This window comes from Physeter macrocephalus, chromosome 8, assembly GCF_002837175.3.
Source record: "Physeter macrocephalus isolate SW-GA chromosome 8, ASM283717v5, whole genome shotgun sequence".
NCBI lineage: Eukaryota > Metazoa > Chordata > Mammalia > Artiodactyla > Physeteridae > Physeter > Physeter macrocephalus.
In genome coordinates, this window is record NC_041221.1 from 75544583 (window position 1) to 75564117 (window position 19535).

Here is a 19535-nt window from a genome sequence, read left to right on the forward strand (position 1 = left end):
TTGGAGGCCACCAGTAAGGGACACTAGCCCCCATGGGGGTCAGTAGATTTGCCTTCTCCACTGGTAGAAGGAACAGTACTAGCCAAAGGCTGCCTCTGCCTCTCCTATGTGACCACTGCAGCCACAGACACACCCTGCAAACTGACTAACTGATTGGCCAAAGGACTGTTTGTGTTCTGAATGCCTAGCGATGTGGACTAGAGTTGCAGCTAGTGTGTCCAGGGCCATTCTCTGCTGTTTTCTGCCCCAGATCCCAGGGTTCCCAGATCTCAGGTTTCACAGGAGACAATTCTCCACCTGAGACATGTTCTCTACCCCAGACACTCGGGGGACACTCTAGTGGCCCCTTTACCTTCATGCAACACAAGATATGGGCCTTACGGTATCAAAATCATCTTGACCTTCCTCAGGTGAAAGGCCCGGGACCTACTGGGCTTGTAGAGAAAGTAAGCAGGGTCCAGAAGGCACAATGGTAGCAAGTTTTATGACAGCTCTGGGTAGAGCCAGGCAGGTCTGTCCTCCGAGTGACACGGATGTGTGATGTCAGTGAGGCATGTTCCCTCTTATTGCCCACAACCTTCCCTTGTCCCTGCGGCTTGTTTCTGAGACTTTAGTTTTTTGTATCTGGCTCCTGGGGCTGTGAAAAATCATACCTCTTACAACATCTTTACCAGAATAGAAAGATAATCTGGGCTAAAAGTAGACTCCTGAGATTCAGTCCCTGGAGGTTTCCTCTCTTAAGAACTTAGTATTTATTAAAGGAGAGAGAATAAATGTGTCATCTATCTCCAAATATGTGGGAATGCTATTGAACTGTAGTCAATAAGAAGTACAGCCTTAGTGAGCAGAACAAAACTTTTCTCCCCTGATGGATTATTGTGTTTCTGGAATCGGTGGGACCATTATATTAACAGGGCTGTCTGGATTCTATAACCTTTGGAGTGGTTTACTCATTGGATTCTTTCAGTCCTACAATTAAGTCTTCCCCCTAGACCCACACCCCCTCATCAACTTTCTCCCTCATAAATCCAGTGCTGTTTTATCTGAAATACAGCAGATTTGCTTTCATTTTCATTTGAGTTTGAAGTGGGAGATTACATGGGTGAGGTCTGGACTCTAATAGTAAGTATAAGTTATAATTATATTTCTTCCCATTATGCCTTTGATTATGTTTTGATTTGATGGATTGCATACCTCCCTGCACACACCAGGATCCTTTTGACACATACTTTCATTAACCTTCCCAGGGACTTCCCAGACACACCTTTTGAAAAGTCTCCCAGTGTTCCATGACAGCCTCTCTTGCTAAAATCTTAACTCAAAGCCACAAAATTACTAGTAAGAAACACTCTCTAGAAACCTTGTGATATTTCTCTTCTAACACAGTCTGTGGAGGGCCACTAGTGTTACCATTTGGACTCAGTTCATCATTTGCTTTATTCAAATACTAGAATGGACTGATGATTGCCTCCCTCAGCTGAATGAATGAACACTGAATCACTAATTTATGGGAGCTTGTATAGTGATGACCTCAGGGTCCTGGTATCTGAGCCCAGGCTCTACTTCCTTCGTGCATGACCACAGATAAACTCACTTGCTGTCTCAGCTTTCAAGACTGTGAGATGATAAGCAGAGAATTCCATTTGTGCCCCCCAAAATGGCCAATCAATATTCAGAACTGATAGGCTTGGATATCTATTATTAAGAAACATTCAATAATGTTAATAATGATTACTGTTATTCCTAGCATGTATGCGCCTTGAGTTGATAGGCATGGGAGATTTTGTTTTCGGGGCTGAAAGTGGGGGAAGAAAGTTGAGAGGCTGTACATGGATTTGAGTTTTTCAAAGCCCCCATTCCTGAGAGAGACAGGTCACATGGAGGAGGAGAGCCTGTTATCTGTTCTCCACTCCTCCTCTTAGGCTGGTGTTAACTTAGCTCCCTGGGGAGTGGGTTAGAACAGTGACTGAAGGAGCTGGATTTCTGAGAGACTGTGAGATTCTGGGCAGCAGCCATGCTGTGTTAGGTCAGGAGTCCTCGAGGTGAAAGTTCGTCTCCCCATTGAAACGTGGAACCTGGCCCCCTCTGACACCTGGAAAACTGACAGCAACGTTGGAAATAGGAAGATGGCACTCCAAAAGACCATGGGCATTTTCATGTGGCCCCAGCAGGGCAAATGGTAGGACAGTGGGCTGACATTACAGCCGAGGCAGAGGGGAAGTCCATGGCACATACTGAGGGATGGACTCAGCTCACGTGCTCTTCCCGAGACATGGGTGATTCTCTTTAGGAGCCCCAAGAAATACCTAGAAAGAAGACACTTTCAGGGGACTCAGCTAGTTGGGGAAACTGGGGACTCTTCCTAAGCAAGTAGGGAGAATAAAACCTCAGGTTATTGGCATTGTGATTTCATTTGTAGCTGCAGAAAATAATAAATCAAAGTTGTTTAAAATATTTTTTAAATAAACAGAAAACAATTAGTCATAAATGTGTGGGTTTCTTTCTGAGCTCTGTTCTGTTCCATTTTTCTATATGTCTATATTTATTCCAGTACCTCTCTGTTTAGTTTACTATAGCTTTATAGTAAGTCTTAATATATAATTTATAGTTAGTCCACTAAAATAAGACCTCAAAAATTGTTTTTTTCCCCACAATTGTTTGGGCTGTTCTAGGTCCCTTGCACCTCCATAAATTTTTTTTAAATCAGCTAGTCATCTTGGTTAAAAAGCCTGTCGGGCTATGGATTGATTTTGACAAAAGTGCAAGGTAATTCAATGAAGAAAGAATAGTCTTTTTAACAAATGTTTCTGGAACGATAGTTTAGTTATATAAAACAAAACAAAAAAGAACACCTCGCACCTTATCTTACCATATAAAAAATTAACTTGAGGGCTTCCCTGGTGGCGCAGTGGTTGAGAGTCCGCCTGCCGATGCAGGGGACACGGGCTCGTGCCCCGGTCCGGGAGGATCCCACATGCCGCGGAGCGGCTGGGCCCGTGAGCCATGGCCGCTGAGCCTGCGCGTCCGGAGCCTGTGCTCCGCAACGGGAGAGGCCACAACAGTGAGAGGCCCGCGTACCGGGAAAAAAAAAAAAAATTAACTTGAAATGGATCCTTTAAGAGCTAAAACAACAACACTTCTAGAAGAAAACATAGTAGGAAATTTTTGTGACCTTGGGTTAGGGAAACATTTCCTAAACAAAACATAAAGAGCAGAAACCATAAAAGAGCTGATAAATTGAACTGCATCAAGATTTAAAACTTTTGCTCTTAACTAAGACACTCTTAAGGAAATGAATAAGCAAGACACAGACTGGCAGAAAATATTTGCAAACATATGTGTGACAAAAGTTAGACTCAATAATAAGAAGAAAAACAACCACAAACAATAAATGGGCAATAGAGTAAATAATAAGTTGGACACTTTCCCAAGAAGATCTAGGAAAAGCAAATATATGCATGCAAAGATGCTCAATATCATTAATCATTAGGGAAATGAAAATTAAAACTAACAATAAGCTGCCAATACACATTCGCCAGGATGGCTAAAATTAAAGACTAACAGTACCAAGTGTTATCAAAGATTTGGAGCAATTGGAATTCTCCTACATTGTTCTTGGGAATGCAAAATGATAGAGTCACTTTGGAAAACAGTTTGGCAGGCTCTTATGCACATACATGTGACCCAGCCTTCCCATTCATAGGTATTTCCCCTAGGGAATTAAAAATATATATTCACACAAAGCCTTGTAACAATCACTTTCCAATGTTAGAAGGATATCTTACCGATATTTGTTTTGCTATTTTTTAAAAGCTAACATTTTTCTTTAAATAGTTTTACTTTTAATATTTTAAGCGACTCAATTTTTCGGTTCCTTCTCCCCTTCACGTCTTTCTTAAAATTCGGTTCCTTCTCCCCTTCACGTCTTTCTTAGAATACATAAAATGGTACTCTTTCATCAGTATTATTACAGACTGTTAAAGGGTATTATAATTCTCAATGGATTAGAATAGGGACTCGAGACTCCAAATTAATACATATTATTGCTAGGTAGCACATACTGCCACCAGGACCCTAAGAAGGTTCTAGGTGTTTAGAGTTTGTGTGTGTGTTATCATCTCTGGAACCCCTCAAAATCTTAATGGGACAATTACGATTCTCACTTCCTTTGATTTTTTTCTTTCAGATTACTTTTACATGCGAACTGTCTTTACATGTCTAAGTGTTTAACCGCACGAATGGAGCCTTCATTTAGATTTTCTTGAGCTTAGATTCTCTGTAGCCACAGATCTTGACCCCTGACATCTTTGTGTGCAGAGAACAATGGTCAAATCAGCAGTCATTACTCTTCGGTTTAAGAGGAGGCCAGACAGGACAATGAGCTAAAAGTCAAGGTAACAAAAGAACTGAAGGCTGTGTCCTCTTCACAAGTCAGTGAACTTGATTCTGGCTTATTGGGATGTGAGGAATCTGGGACTATTTCTGGAATGTCAGCAATTTTGCCCTAAAGCAACTTTGATCTTGTTGCCCCTCCCCCTGCCTGGTCATTAACTGGAAACTTGGGGACCAACTCCGTGGCTGCCTCTTATCAGAGAGCCACTACTTATTGCTTAAATAAATCTCCTCCCACTGTTCTCTTTTCCTGGAAGAAAGAACACCAATCCTCTCAACTCCCCCGAGAGGAGCTCCCACCACTCATTTTAAGACTATTTACTCCAGCCAATGCCCTGACTTGGAGGCACGCCTTTGAAACCGGTAAACAAAGGCCAGAGGAGGAAGATGAGAGTCTCGGGCCACAATTTCCTAAAGTAATAATTCCATCCTGTCTTCCCCTATCCACGCTCAGATCCCAACAGACTCGGGGCAGGGTTTCCTGTGACTTTAGAAAATTCCTTAAAAGGGAGGGAGGAGGAAATTATATGTAATTTCTATCATATTTTGTCACAAAAAGTAACTGTTTTTCCCACCCTTCCTTTCCTTTAAGCTTTTAACTGTTAAAAGTGGCAATTAATATGAATTCCCCACAGCAAGGATGTTTTATACCTCATTTTTCTGGAAACAACTAGTTTATGAATGGTTAGGCCTACTTACCTCCTAGAGAAGCCGCGGGGGTTCTTTGGATGAAGAAGCCCTCCAAAATTCTCATGGCCCTGAAACAGGAGGGAAGGGGGCAGGGCACAACCTTTGAAAGAATGACACAGCCCAAGGACATGACATAAACTGATTAGAACAAAATGGGTCCGAGATGGCGGACAAGTCGACTTCCACTAGATGTTGAGCCTCAGTATACGCTCACTGTAACACATCAGCAAGCTAAATGACACACCCACAGGCGCCATGACAGTTCCAAGGCTGACCATAAGGATAAAAAAGTGGGCAGTGGCCCAGTTCCTGGAAATCCCGGCCCCTTCCTGAAATAGCTGGAATACTCCTCCCACTCATTAGCCTTTGAAATTACCCACCCCTATAAAAACTGACAACCCCGTACCCTCGTGCCTTTCTCACCTTCTGAGATGGCCCACACTCTGTCTGTGGAGTGTGTTTCTCTCTAAACAAATCCACTTCTTACCTATCACTTTGTCTCTCACTGAATTCTTTCTGCCATGAGACATCAAGAACCTGAGTTTCACTAAGTCCTGAAACCAGGTGTGTGATCTCAGTTGGTAGACCATGGGTTTTGGCCGGGTTCGAGTTCTGGCTGCGTGGATTTGAGTCCCAATCTGAGTTTTGGCCGGGTTCAGGTCCTGGCCTCGTGGGTTGAAGTCCCAGTCTGGGTTTTGGCCGGGTTCAAGTCCCGGCCGCATGGGTTCAAGTCCCAATCTGAGGTGCACGGTTTCAGTCCCTCATAAGCAAAGATCAGAGCAAGAATCCCACTGTCTCCTTTTTAATTCTGTTTCTCAAACTATAGCCTGGGCAGAGCCATCTTTCATTCAAAACTCTCTCCCCGTATGTCTGAGGTTTGGGGTCTGTCATCTACAGGCTTTAGAGACTTGCATGGATTTTATTGTGTTTTCAAAAATTAAGAGGCCAAATTCCCTCAGAGCAATTACTAAGACTTGTTTAAGAGTCTCTCACCTTAGAAAAAGAAATGGTCAGCACACTTGTTCAAACAAGACGTGTGCCAGTTTTCTTTATTTTATAATCTTATAAAAATGTTTTACTTACACCATGGGATCCTGAACATGTTTATGAACATTTTCCAAATGCTTTGAAGTCCAGAGTTGGAAGCCCAGTAATTGTCAGTTGCTGAGTTTGGGGGAGCCGTTGGAGGGCACGATAGCACCACGCCGGCTTTCCTCTTTTCTCCCCACTCACCAGGACCTTGTCTCAAGAAGATTCTCCATGACCTTGGCCTGCTTGCTCAAGGTAAGCAATCAGGGCAACGTTTTACAGCGAGCTGCTTGCGTGGCCATCAGCCTGATGGTTTCCTGAACGCTTTCCTACTCACTATCCTGTTTCCCTCAGTAACAGAAGAGGGTGGGCCAACGGCACAAAGTTTGAGAGGCTGGGATGTTCAGTTGAGTCCAGTTTTCTAGTTAATAGAGATTTCTCTCCTACCCTGTCTAATCAATCAATCAAAATTTATTGAGGGCTTCCTAATTGTTCAAAGTTAGTACTCAGTAAAGCATCTTTAAAAGTTTTAAAATTTACCTGGGCAAGATTTACCTATCTTTTGTGATATAAAAAGTCTATCAGAATTCTGCAGTATTTCAGGCTTATTTTGTGGAAGCTCCCTTATCTCTGTTCTTAGCGTCGACTGTGGAGATACTCGACGCTAGAGTATCTTAGCCGTGAATTCATGTACACATTTGTGGAGCTCAGCATCGCATTCAGCACTGCCACAGGCCCAGGACAAGTGATAATGTGTGCTTACAAAACAGATGCATGTGGCAGTAATTATTCAATTTACAAAGCATTCACCTTTAGAATTCCTTTGCATGGCACTTAAAGACTAAAGTCATTTACATAATTTCAAATTACACCTATAGTTGTATGAACATTGTTATGGTGCATATAGAGTCCCCTTACCCTCCCTCCGATATAACCACACACACACACACACACACACACACACACACACATCCCTACGCACATATACTCAGACTTCCCTCCCAAGCAGCAGAGTCATAACAATAAAGTGAAGAAGGATCTCATTGCTCACCTATTCTGCCTTTGGCCTAAAATCAAAATACACTGCATGAGGTCTTTTCGATCACCTTGTCCAATCAGTTTGTATAGATGAGAAACTGGGGCCCAGAAAACTTACCTGGCCAGAATCACAGAGCTCATTAGCAGCAGAGCTGAGACTACAACCCAAGCTGTGAGCCTCACATCATAGCCTCTACTCTTTCTACCAACTCCTGTTCCCACACCTGGGAAGATAAGTGCTTCTTTATTCAGAGACCTGCAGAGAAGACAACTCTACAACCTGCCTGAGAGACTCAGTTTCCAGATTCAATAATGCATACTCTCCCGGATACCTCCCTCCGAATTACTCTAATCAGAATGGTCCATATTATAGAAAAAAAAGGTCATGTCCAGATGGAGATGAGTCAAGATGTGTCACCATTTAATGCAACCTACTGCTTCTTCTACCAAAAATGGTTAACCTAACCCTCAAGGATAACCTAACCCTCTAGGTTGTTTTTTGTTGTTTTTTTTTTTTCCCAACAAGGCTGAATATTCTAAATTCCTTCAGCTTTGTCTCCAAGCCCTATGTTTCATTCTTTAATTATCTTTATAGATTCCTCAGAACCCACCCTACATTCTTAGCATCCCTCTTGAATGGTGCCTCAGACTGAAATATAGGCTTGTACACAGGCCCTGCTTAGGGCTGACCTTTGAAGAAAGGTAGCGCAGACTTACTGACAGTTTCAGCTCTTTCATTTTACAAAATTTTTGTACTGTGCTTTGATGAGAAGAAAATTCCCACACGATTAAATCATTTCTTCAAGGCATGTGTGCTGAAGCGGCCCTTTCCTAGGGGCTGTGAGTAGAACCATACAATTTTCATCATTACAACTATAGCTGCAACAAACTTTATTTTTAAACTACTTACTATGCTGCTCAGAGGCCTGTTTCATCTTTTCTTTGAGGTGGAAATATTTGTCACAATCTTGCTCTGCAGCCCAATAAATCAAAATGTTGAGCCTCTAGTAATAAAAATAGTTGCTTTGAAGTATAACCTTAAATGTCTAATTTCCTACCAGCAATAATGAGGATTTCTCCAGCCATCTGGGGGGGGGGGACTGGGTTTTCTTTTTCTTTTTCTTTTTTTCTGTCCTTTTGTTTTTCTAACATGTGAGCTGTCTAATGACAGGATTTGGTATTCCAGAAGTCTGGGTGAGAGAAAGCAGTAAGCGACGGGTACACATCTCAGAGTTCCGTACCACCCAAGTGGCTGTTACATCACTGATCAGTGTGAGCCTGTCCAGACGGTCTCCACCAAGGCCTCTCCACCCTTCTATTTAATGTTGCTAACCCTTTAGTCATAAACACAAAATAACAGAAATTCTTTCATGCAGCCATTATTCCGGGACATCCAAAGAAGGGGGAAAGAATCTACAACCGCACAGAAGTTAAAACCCATGTGGTTTTAATAAGAAGAAAAGAAAGAGATGGCTTAATTCAGTAATAAGACTAGACTCCCTGGTGGTTAATAAGGTAATTTGCCACATGATTAAAGGTAGATGCAAGTGGAATTTCTGTGGTAACATTCTCGCTCCGATGGATACTTTGGGGAAACTGAGATTGTTAGTCTCTTGAAAACCACGATTCTTTTGAAACAAGAGGAGAGCAACAACAAAGAGTGGCTTTTGAAATTCTCTCATTATTATCTCAACCTTTTCAAAAAGGCTGAGGAAACAGAGGACCGCCCGGGAGAACACAATCCAGCAGCGGGGCGGGCAGGTTTCCGAGCGCACACCTCGCTGTGTGCACAGCACCGAGAGGGACCGCAGAGGCCTCCCGGGGAGGCTCTCCAGGCAACAGAGACCAGGTCCTGCTCTGGTTGCTCTCTGGAGTGGGGGATGCTGAAGGTTTGACAAACTGATGCCTCCAGGGCACCAGCTCAGTTAAAAGATGCTTCCGTCTCACCATCTACCTTCCTGCCTGTCTCTCTTCCTCCGCCTCGCATTGTCCTGTCTCCACTGCTTTTTGAAGTCTTTGCCCTCCCTGGGGAATTCTCTTTCTTAGCTTTGCTGTATATTCAGGTGATGGGGCCCGGGCAGAACGCCAGAAGACCCTGCTGCCGGCTAAATGGTGAGAGTTACCCAGCTGCAGGCGACAATGGTGACTCTTGTTCCAAAGCGCTCTGCCAGAGGCCGGTGTGCTCAGAGACTGACTGAACTGTCCTATCTGGATTCCGGGCTCCCGCATCTGGAATCCAGCACCTGCCTGCTGCCATCTGGGTGACCCTGAGAAAAGTCGCTGCTTCTTATCTGTTAAATGGAGGCACAGGATTCAAAAGGCTCTGTAAACTCCAAGGATGCTGCATACACATGTCACATGACTGTTATCGTTGTCTCTCCTAAGAGCCTCCAAGTATCCCTGCCAGCCCTACCGGTCTGCAATTCTTCAGTCATTCACTCACTATTTCAACAAATATTTATTTTTAAAATTTTTATTGATGTACAGTTGATTTACAATGTGTTAGTTTTGGGTGTACAGCACAGTGATTCAAATATATATATGTATGTTCTTTTTCAGATTCTTTTCCATTATAGGTTATTATAAGTTGCTGAATATAGTTCCCTGTGCTATACAGTAGGTCCTTGTTGTGTATTTTATATATAGTAGTGTGTATCTGTTAATCCCAAACTCCTAATTTATCCTGCCTACTCCCCTTCCGCTTTGGTAACCATAGGATTGTTTTTTATGTCTGTGAGTCCATTTCTGTTTCGTAAATAAGTTCATTTGTATCCTTTTTTAGATTCCACATATAAGTGATATCATATGGTATTTGTCTTTCTCTTTCTGACTTGCTTCACTTATCTAATCTCTAGTTCATTCCATGCTGCTGCAAATGGCATTATTTCATTCTTTTTTGTGGCTGAGTAATATTCCATTGTGTGTGTGTATATCTATATCTATCTATATATAGATATAGATATATATAGATAAATAGATAGATCTCACATCTTCTTTATCTATTCATCTGTCAATGGACATCTAGGTTGCTTCCGTGGCTTGGCTATTATGCATAGTGCTGCTATGAACATTGGGCTGCATGTATCTTTTCAAATTATAGTTTTCTCCAGATGTATGCCCAGTAGTGGGATTGCAGGATCACAAGGTAACTCTATTTTCAGTTTCTTAAGGAACCTACATACTGTTCTCCATAGTGACTCCACCAATTTATATTCCCACAACAGTGTGCGAGGTCAACAAATATTTATTGAGTTGAGGCTATCACAGTGAATAGGAATGCTAAGTTCTTGCCCTCATGGAGCTTAATTTTTATCAGAATGACAGACAATACCAAGAAAGCAACAAGGATCATTAGAAAGTACCATAAATGCTATGGAGAAAATTAACAGGCTGATGTAATGGGGAGTCAATGACATGGGAGCTGCTTGAGATGGGGGTCAAAGAAGGTCAAAGAGGCATTGCAACTGTAACACAAGAATAAGCAAGAATGGGGCTTCCCTGGTGGCGCAGTGGTTGAGTGTCTGCCTGCCGATGCAGGGGACACGGGTTTGTGCCCCGGTCCAGGAAGATCCCACATGCTGCGGAGCGGCTGGGCCCGTGAGCCATGGCCGCTGAGCCTGCGCGTCCGGAGCCTGTGCCCCGCAACAGGAGAGGCCACAGCGGTGAGAGGCCCGCATACCGCAAAAAAAAAAAAAAAAAAAAGAATAAGCAAGAATGAGCTGCACAAAGAGCAGCAAGAGGCCTGTTCCAAGGAGTGGGGTGAAGCTTCTGGTGGGAAACAGCTTGGCTGGGGAAGCAACACAAAGGCAGCCAATGTCCCTAAGACCAAGTGAATCACTGAGACGAGGTTAGAGAAATAGGCAGGGGCCAGGTCACGCAGGATCCTGCAGGCCCTGGTAACAAGTGCAAATTTTATTCCAAATGCAAGGGGAGCTATCAGAGGTGCTGAGCAAGGGTGTGACGTGATCTGCCGTACATTGTTAGAACATTACTCGGACTGATGTATGGAGAACACATTCTAAGGGTGCAAGACAGAGGAAAGAGACCAAGAAGAGAATATTGAAGTAATTCACATGGGTTGTGAGGGTGACCTGGACAAGGAAAATGGCAATAGATAAAGAAAAGTGTGGGAAATTTTGAAGGAGAGTTTGGAGGTAGAGCTGAGAGGACTTACAGAAGGTCTGGGTGTCCATAGTATGTACATTATCAGGATAGACCAGACCGTGCACACAAAAGGTCAAGGCCAGAAGGAGGAGAAGGAAATTCTGAATAGGGAAACATTCTGTTTTGCGACCTGTTCTTCCCTAGGAAAACTGGGTTTTGGACCTCTCAATTGGCTTCCTCAATGCAGTGTCTTTTGATGCACAGGGAGAGGAGACATGGCTAGATAAACCATGTCCTGACCACATATGGCCGGGTAAATGAAAGTCAATATATTGATTCCCTTGAAAGGCACAGGAAACCAGCATGTGTTTCAGACACAAAATCATCTTGTTGCAGGCTGACTCGCAGATGCCTCAGTTCAATCGGTGGCATCTCTATCCAGCCAGAACATAACTCAGACATCTTATAACCTCTTGGGGTTTTCCTACACATCCTGAAGTCAAACTACACCGGAAAAGCCCAAGTATTGAAAATCATAGCCCTCTGCGCTCTCTCTCTCTCTCTCTCTCTCAACTTTTTATTTTGAAATAATTACAGATTTATAGGAAATTGCAGCAATATGACAGAGTTCCCATGTACCCTTCACCTAATTCCCCCAAGGGTTACATCTTGCTTAACTATAACACAATATTAAAACCAGGAAACTGACATCAGAACAATGGTTGTATATAGCTCTATTCCATTTTATCACATGCATAGATTTCTGTAACCACCATCACAATCAAGATATAGATCACCACGAGGATCTACTGGAGCCAACATTTTATCAGTTTGAGTGAAGTGTAGAAATCTTATATCCCTTTAAGTCCCTTGGTCGTCCTTACCCCCAGCCACTATTTATAACGCAATCTTCTCAACTATTTCCTCTACAAGCATTGAAATCCACATCAGACAATGTTACGCTTTTTGCTTAGACCAACAAATACAATTTAGAAAACTTAGAAGAAAAGGAAAGTCTATTGCATTTACTCATATTTTTTACTCTCTCTATTGTTCTTTTTCCCTCCAGGTGTTCCAAGATTCCTTCTTTTATCATTTCCTTTCTGTCTCAAGAACTTCTGATAGCCATTCTTTTAGGGTAGGTCTGCTGGTGATAATTTCTCTTAGTTTTCCTTCATCTAAGAATGTCTTGATTGCCCTTCCTGAAGGATAGCTTCACAGGATATAGAACTCAGACAGTTATTTTCTTTCAGCTCTTGAAAAATGTGCTACTTTATTCTGACCTCCGTGGTTTCTGATGAGGGCCCCACTGTCTCTGAAACTGTTTTTCCTCTTTGGAAAAGTGGCATTTCTCTCCCACTACTTTCAAGATTCTTTGTTTTTGTCTTCAGTTTTCTGATGTTTGATCATAATGTGTCCTGGTGTGGATTTCTTTTGATCTATCCTATTTGAAATTCTCTCAGCTTCTTGAATCTGTATATTTCCCATTTTTGCCAAATTCGGGAAGTTTTCAGCCATAATTTCTTTGAGTACTTTTTCAGCCCCCTCCCCCTTCTCCTCTCTGAGAGTCTGATGACAAGACATGTATGTCATGACATACATGACATGTATTTTTGGATTCTAAAATTTTCATTTGGTTCTTCTTTGTATCTTCTTTTTTTCTGATATTTTCTATTTTTTCACTATTTCAAGTATGTTCGAAATTGTTTGTCACAGCACTGTTATGATGGCTGCTTTAAAATCCTCGTCAGAGAATTCCAACAGCTATGACATCTCAGTGTTGGTGTCTGATGATTCTTTCTATTCTCCTTTGGAAACTTTTTACTCATTACCTCACTGTCAGAATGACTTGGGAATCCCTTGTAAGTTTCCTGTGAACTCCAGGAGATTTTGATCTATGTTGTCTTTTGTTGCATAACACAGGCATTTTACAGACTTTGGGGTCTGACAGACTCAGGTTCCAACTTGATTCTACCACTCACAAGCTATGTGACTTTGGACAAGTTATTTAACTTTTGAGCCTCAGTTGCCTCATCTGTAATTGGATATGGGTACATTTCTTATAACATTTGTTGGAGAGGGGACGGGGAGGAAGGGACCGGATAAATAAGATGGTGGTTCTGTAATTGGTGCAAATTGTTCCACAGTATTTCAGGAGTGAGAACACTTAAACAAAAATTTATTATGAAAAAGAACATACACAAGAACATATAAAACATATGAACATTTCACAGTCAAAAAACAGAATAGCCATGGTCAAGAAATAGAACATCACTAGTACCTTATATATGGAGTGGCCCGATTTACCAAATAAAAATACAAGAATTGAATTTCAGGTAAAGAAATGAATGATTTTTTAAACTATAAGTCTGTCCCATGCAATATTTGGGAAATACTTTCACTAAAATATTTTTTATTGTTTATCTGAAATTGAAATGTAACTGGGTGTCCTGTATTCTGTCTTGCAATCCTACTTAGAAGCCTACTCCCCATCACATTACCCTTCCTCCCCCCATATGAATTTCCTCATAATCATCCCTTTGTTTTTCTCTATAATTTTACCGCATATGTACCGATTCCAAAATGTAGAGTTTAGTTTTGCCTTTTTTGGACCATCGTGGTGGTTGTTTTACTTTTTTCTAAATCATGTCAAATCTGGGTCCCACACTCCACTCACCAATGTCATGACCAGTCTAATATCTGTCATGTTTTTCGGCTCCTGACCCCTTGGCCTGGTAATCCAGGAATCCAGTCAAGGAAATCTGGTGGGGGAGAGGTCTCAGGTTACCAGTCTGCTGAGATGACCCCTGAAGATGCATCTTGCCACATTCACACAGCCTTGTCAAAGGCAGATGGCCCTGCTGGTGGCTGCACCACCTTCGTGCCTAGCTGGCCTTGGGAGATTCACTGCTTTTGAATTCCAGCACCCACATGCAACCCTGAGCCATCTCCTTCCAAGCTCCAGCACCTTCTAGAGTGCTGGGTGCATATGGGCTCAGGTTTTACCACCATCAGAATGCACCAACCACCCCTCTTTCCTTATCCTGACTTCTGGAGAACTCCACTCTCCTCTGCCTTAAGCCTTTGTTTCCCAACCCTTAAAAAGAAAAAAGCAAACCTTCCTACTCTTTGGTTTCATGAGGAGGTTTAGTGGCTCTAGGGGAGAAGTGCTGGATGATTTATTAAGCCAACAGCCCATCAAAGAGCTGGTTTATCTTTCCTCAGGGAAAGAAGGATCAGCCTTCAGAAGACCAATAGTGGCCTCCCTTCCCCCAGGAATGAAGAGCTTACTTCCTCCAAGCAGCAGAAATAAATAATGTAGTCATATTTGCATATCCCGCTACATTAGATTCTCAAAAATTTACATATAAAGCACCCATGTCAATGCCTGGAAAATAGTGAGAGTCACTAAAAAATATAGCCAGTAATATTTTTTATGTGATCTTTGCATCACATAATTTCTTGTGCATCAGAATTTTCTCCCCAAGTTGCAGAAGGCCAGAGTTTAGCCTTCAAGCCCTGTCCACGGCAAAATACGCTGTGTCCCCCTGACCACAAACCTATTTTCTTTTTTACCAGGTGCAAACTAGTGAAAATACATCCTGGAAAGGAAAAATCAGTGGTGACAGGGCAGCATGCAGCCTGATGGGCAAGGACATGGGGAAGGAAGGAAAGGCTGGCTTACCCTCCTCGCCTTGATGGGCAGGGAGCTATAGGCTGTCTGTGTGCCAGTAAAGGGTCTCTGGTCTGTTTCCCACCATCCAGCAGGTCCCTCCTCCCCAGCTGCCTCTCTGAGTCTCTGCCCAGCTGAGCCCCATGAAACAGCTACAGAGACAGAGTAGGGAAGAAAGCTGCCTGGCCAGACCCCAGGGAGAGCTGGCCCAGCCGGTATTTGTTGCCACCATAACAAACTACTGTCTGTCAAAACCAAAGACACAAACAAGGGCAAAGAAGTCAACCAATACCCTGGCTTGTATTTGACGAGGGTCAAGGCCATTAGGAAATAAGTCAGAGAGCTGGGCTTATAGTCCTAGCTCAAAACAGAAGGCCTGACATTCCATACCTGCAAAATGAGAAATTTTCCTAAAACTGGAAGATCTGATCCTGCCCTAGAGTCTGTCTCTCTCTCTCACTTTTGTTTTGCAAAATTTGAAAGTGGGGTTTCAAATGTGCTTCAGAAGGAGAAGCACATGCCCTGCTTCTTCTTGTCTCCCTCCTGATTACAAGTGTATTACCAGCTCACAGAGAAACTTTGGAAAGTACAGGAGAATGTGAAGAAGGTAGGCATGATTTCCATCTTGCTGCATTTTTCTACTTATAGTTACCTACCATCCCTGCAGAAAATTTGCACAGTACGAAAATGTAGAAAAGTAAAATCTGAAATCCCACAGAGAGAAACTGAGTCCATTTCCTTCTGATCTTTTTTCCTAAGTGTATTTTTAAAAACAACGTTATTGACTGTATACTGTGCCCTTGATTATATACTTTGCTTCTAGTGAAGACCCTACCAGCTACCCATGCCACTGAGTCTTCCCAAGGCCTTTCCAGCCTATGGCTATGAAGTGGTCCTGCTGACAGTTCTAACCCAAAGAGCGCTTGCATGTAACACAAGATCCCCCCTTTCTCCAAACCTGCATTAGTTTTGAGACCTCCCAGTATATCTCATGTTTGTTCTCAAACAATCCTGGCATACTTTTCTCTCTCAGTCCTTTTCATTGGTTTCCACCACCTGAAAAAAAAAAAAAAAAAAAAAATCGCCTGAAGATTATGCTCTAACTGCCACTCCTCCTTCCATGAGAATCCCAGGGCCCTCTTGGTTCCACTTTATACCCTGTGATCCAACCCAGGGCAGTGCTCTAGGCAGACGTGGGGAGATGCTGCTCGTTTCTGCTCTCTGAGACGTGCTTGGATGTGCTGGGTCTTCCAGAGCGGCACTTCCCAAACTTCAGCGTGCACACAAATCAGCCGGATCTTGTTAAGATGCAGATCTCCGCTCACGCGGTCTTGGGTGGGTCTTGGGTCTAAATGCTCCCAGGTACTGCTGATGCTGCTGTTCCCAGCACCTGGTGAGCAGTGAGGGCCTAGAGTCCCTCTGTGAAAATAACCTCTCTGCTTAGGCCTTAGAGCTCTGCCCATGGACCAGGGGGCACCACTCTGTCTCCCATATCCAGCTTGCCTCCTTTCCCTTTCTCTTTCCCCCATTCAATAAACTCAAACAGATAGACGCCTGCAGACTACCCACTCCTTCAACTCACCCATAAGCCAAGACATTCCTGTACAGCTCCTCTGATACCCGCCACTTCCAGATACTCTGTTCATTCTCTCTCTATTCTATCGTCAGCTCTTCCTAACCCTCAGATTCCCAGAAACATCGTAGACAGAGAAGTTTCGTTATGGCTTTGCCCAGCTCCCGTTCATCACTAGAGAGCCTGACTCATCTTCATAACCATAGCTACCCCCAGAAGGTGTGACCCTAAGCCAAGGCAGTTTTCTCTCTTAAAAAATTATTTGCCAGCTCTTGGACTAATTATTTTCTCAGCTAGAAGAACACTAGTGCAATCAATATTTTTACACATAAAGCTTTGTCTGCATTTCTGAATATTTCCTCACTAGGATAGAGGCCTAGGGTTGCAACTACTACATCCAAAGATGTGAAAACTTTGGGCCTCCTGGTACATATCAGCTCCCCCTCTTCTTTCCTGGGGCCACACTGCCTATCCTGAGGTCCTTGTGGCTTAATTTGAGGGGCTCTGAAAAATAGAAAGACACTCCCTGTTCCCAGATAGTTTCAAAACCAGCTCTTTCATGATGACTGAAATCTACCACACCCTGCTTTGGTTATATGCACAGAATTTGCGGGGAAACTACCAAAGTTCCCATTTATCCAGCTAGAAAATGGACCACACCGTTAGGAGGTGTGCTTTCCCTCCTTCTCTGAGCCCAGAGTGCCATTAAGTTTGGGTTTTATTGTTGTTGAGGAGTATGTATATAAAGATGAGAAATGGTGTGAAAAGGAGGGACATCTGAAACATGGATCTTGTTCCCCAGCCCCCAAGTCTCCCCAGCCCACCTTGCATGAAGCAAGTGGCTGCTGTGGGTGTCATGCTGTGGTGGGAGAGAGGAAAGAAGCCACTCCCACTAACCCATCACACGATCCTGCCTTTTCCGGTCTGGAGATGGTAGAAGATTCTCCAGCTGTCTTCACCTGTGAACTCTCACTCTCCTCTCCCCGACTCTGAGGGTTCCTACATGCTGAGGGCCTGTGTCTAGGAGGTGACACAGGCTCTTTGGAAACTTCCCACCCAGAACCAAGTCTTCCCATTTCTCTTCACAGAACGCCCAAGGTCTCTGTGAGAGGCAGCCCTGTCCAGTCGTGATGAACACTCGGGGGTTCATCAAAAGCAAATTGTGCAAAGGGGAGCACACAAAAGAACAATTAATAAACTTGAGGGAATCAAAGTGGCATCGAGAGCTGGACATTTTATAGAGTCTCCTCATTAAAAGAGAGAAACAATGAGCCTTCTGACCCGGGGCCACTCCCTCGAGGCCGGCCACAGTGGATCCCACTGTCTATTACCTCCGTACCTCATTTCCAATTTGAATGGATGCCACCTGTCCTGTGTCGGCCTGCAGGAGATGGTGTTTTCGGGTTTAAAAAGCAGGAAGAAAAAGACTCGTGTTATGCTTTTTCTTTCATTTTTTTTTTTAAAGGTTTATGCATTTTTTTTTTAAATTAAAAAGTAATGGGGGGGGGGGCTTCCCTGGTGGCATAGTGGTTGAGAATCCGCCTGCTGATGCAGGGGACACGGGTTCATGCCCCAGTCCGGGAAGATCCCACATGCCGCGGAGCGGCTGCGCCCGTGAGCCACAACTACTGAGCCTGCACGTCTGGAGCCTGTGCCCCGCAATAAGAGAGGCCGCGACAGTGAAAGACTCGCGCACCGTGATGAAGAGTGGCCCCCGCTTGCCGCAACTAGAGAAAGACCTCGCACAGAAACGAACACCCAACACAGCCAAAAATAAATAAATACATAAATTAATTAATTAATTAAAAAGTAATGAAGACAGTGGTAGTCAATATGCAGAACAGCACCTATGCTTTTTCTTTAGCCACAGTAGTATCTGTTCTCATTCCCAACAGGACTGCTGGCTGAAGGACATATGCCAGGATTCTTTTTCCAATAATGATTTTTGAAATTCCCAGGAAAGTTTCTATCACAGCTTTTTGAATGGTATCTTTGCTTTACATCTTCCTCCCCTTGGCTGAAAGAATTGGCATTTGCGGGCTAAGGACCTACAGTCCCAGGCTGTGAGTTGGTTTCATCACCTGATGAATCAATTGTTCACACACGTGCTGTCTGGGGCCCTGGAATTTTTCAGAAGTGATTTCAGTCCCCACATGTGAAAAGATGTCTACTAGCAAAATGCGTTCTGCAACAGCCCTTATTTTTTATGATTAATCTTTTTGGCTTCATTTTTAAAAGAAAAACTCATAAACCATTGGTAGCTTAGTTGGTGCCCCGCTGGTTCAAAAATCAGTCTTTAATGTGATGGTTTGAATTCAACAAAGATGAATTAAGGACAGACTATGTGCAAAACACCTCTTAGCCCATGGTGTGGGTGAGCTTGAGTAGTATTAGAGAAATAGAAAATTCTGGAACCTCGTGACATTAAAGAATCACTAAGGGTAATAATACCCATCTCACACCTCTTCTTACCTAGCACCTTGAAGAGATGATATTCCAAAGCTTATAACTAAGGAGAGAGTGGGAGAGGCCTTTCTCACTTCTGACCTCCTGGATCACATGGCTGTGGTATCTGCTTGATGGAAAGACTTGCAGCTTCCTTTCTGAAGCTGAAGACAGATATTAAGGTTGTCTGCTGATTCACTTGGCAAGATGAGTCTTCTCAACCTTATCTCAAGAAAGTGGTAATAGTACCGTGTCCAAGGATATACTCCTTGGGAAAATGGAAGTAAAGTCTATGCTGGACTTTTTACAAAGACACACTAGAACAACACCAGGGTATCCAGAAGCCCTGAGGGAGTCAGGCAAGATGGGGGACAGAAATAGCACCAACAATAACAGCCTCAACAGAAAAAAAAAGGGCAATGATTATCACCACCATTAATACAACACCTGCGATGTACCAGGCACAGAGACACAACTTCCATTTTATGGATGAGAAGACTGAGGTTTTAATTCAAAGAGGTTGAGTAATTCATTCAAGGTCACAAAGCCAGTTAATGTGGTAATTAAAAGCATGAGTTTGAATGGGAGTTT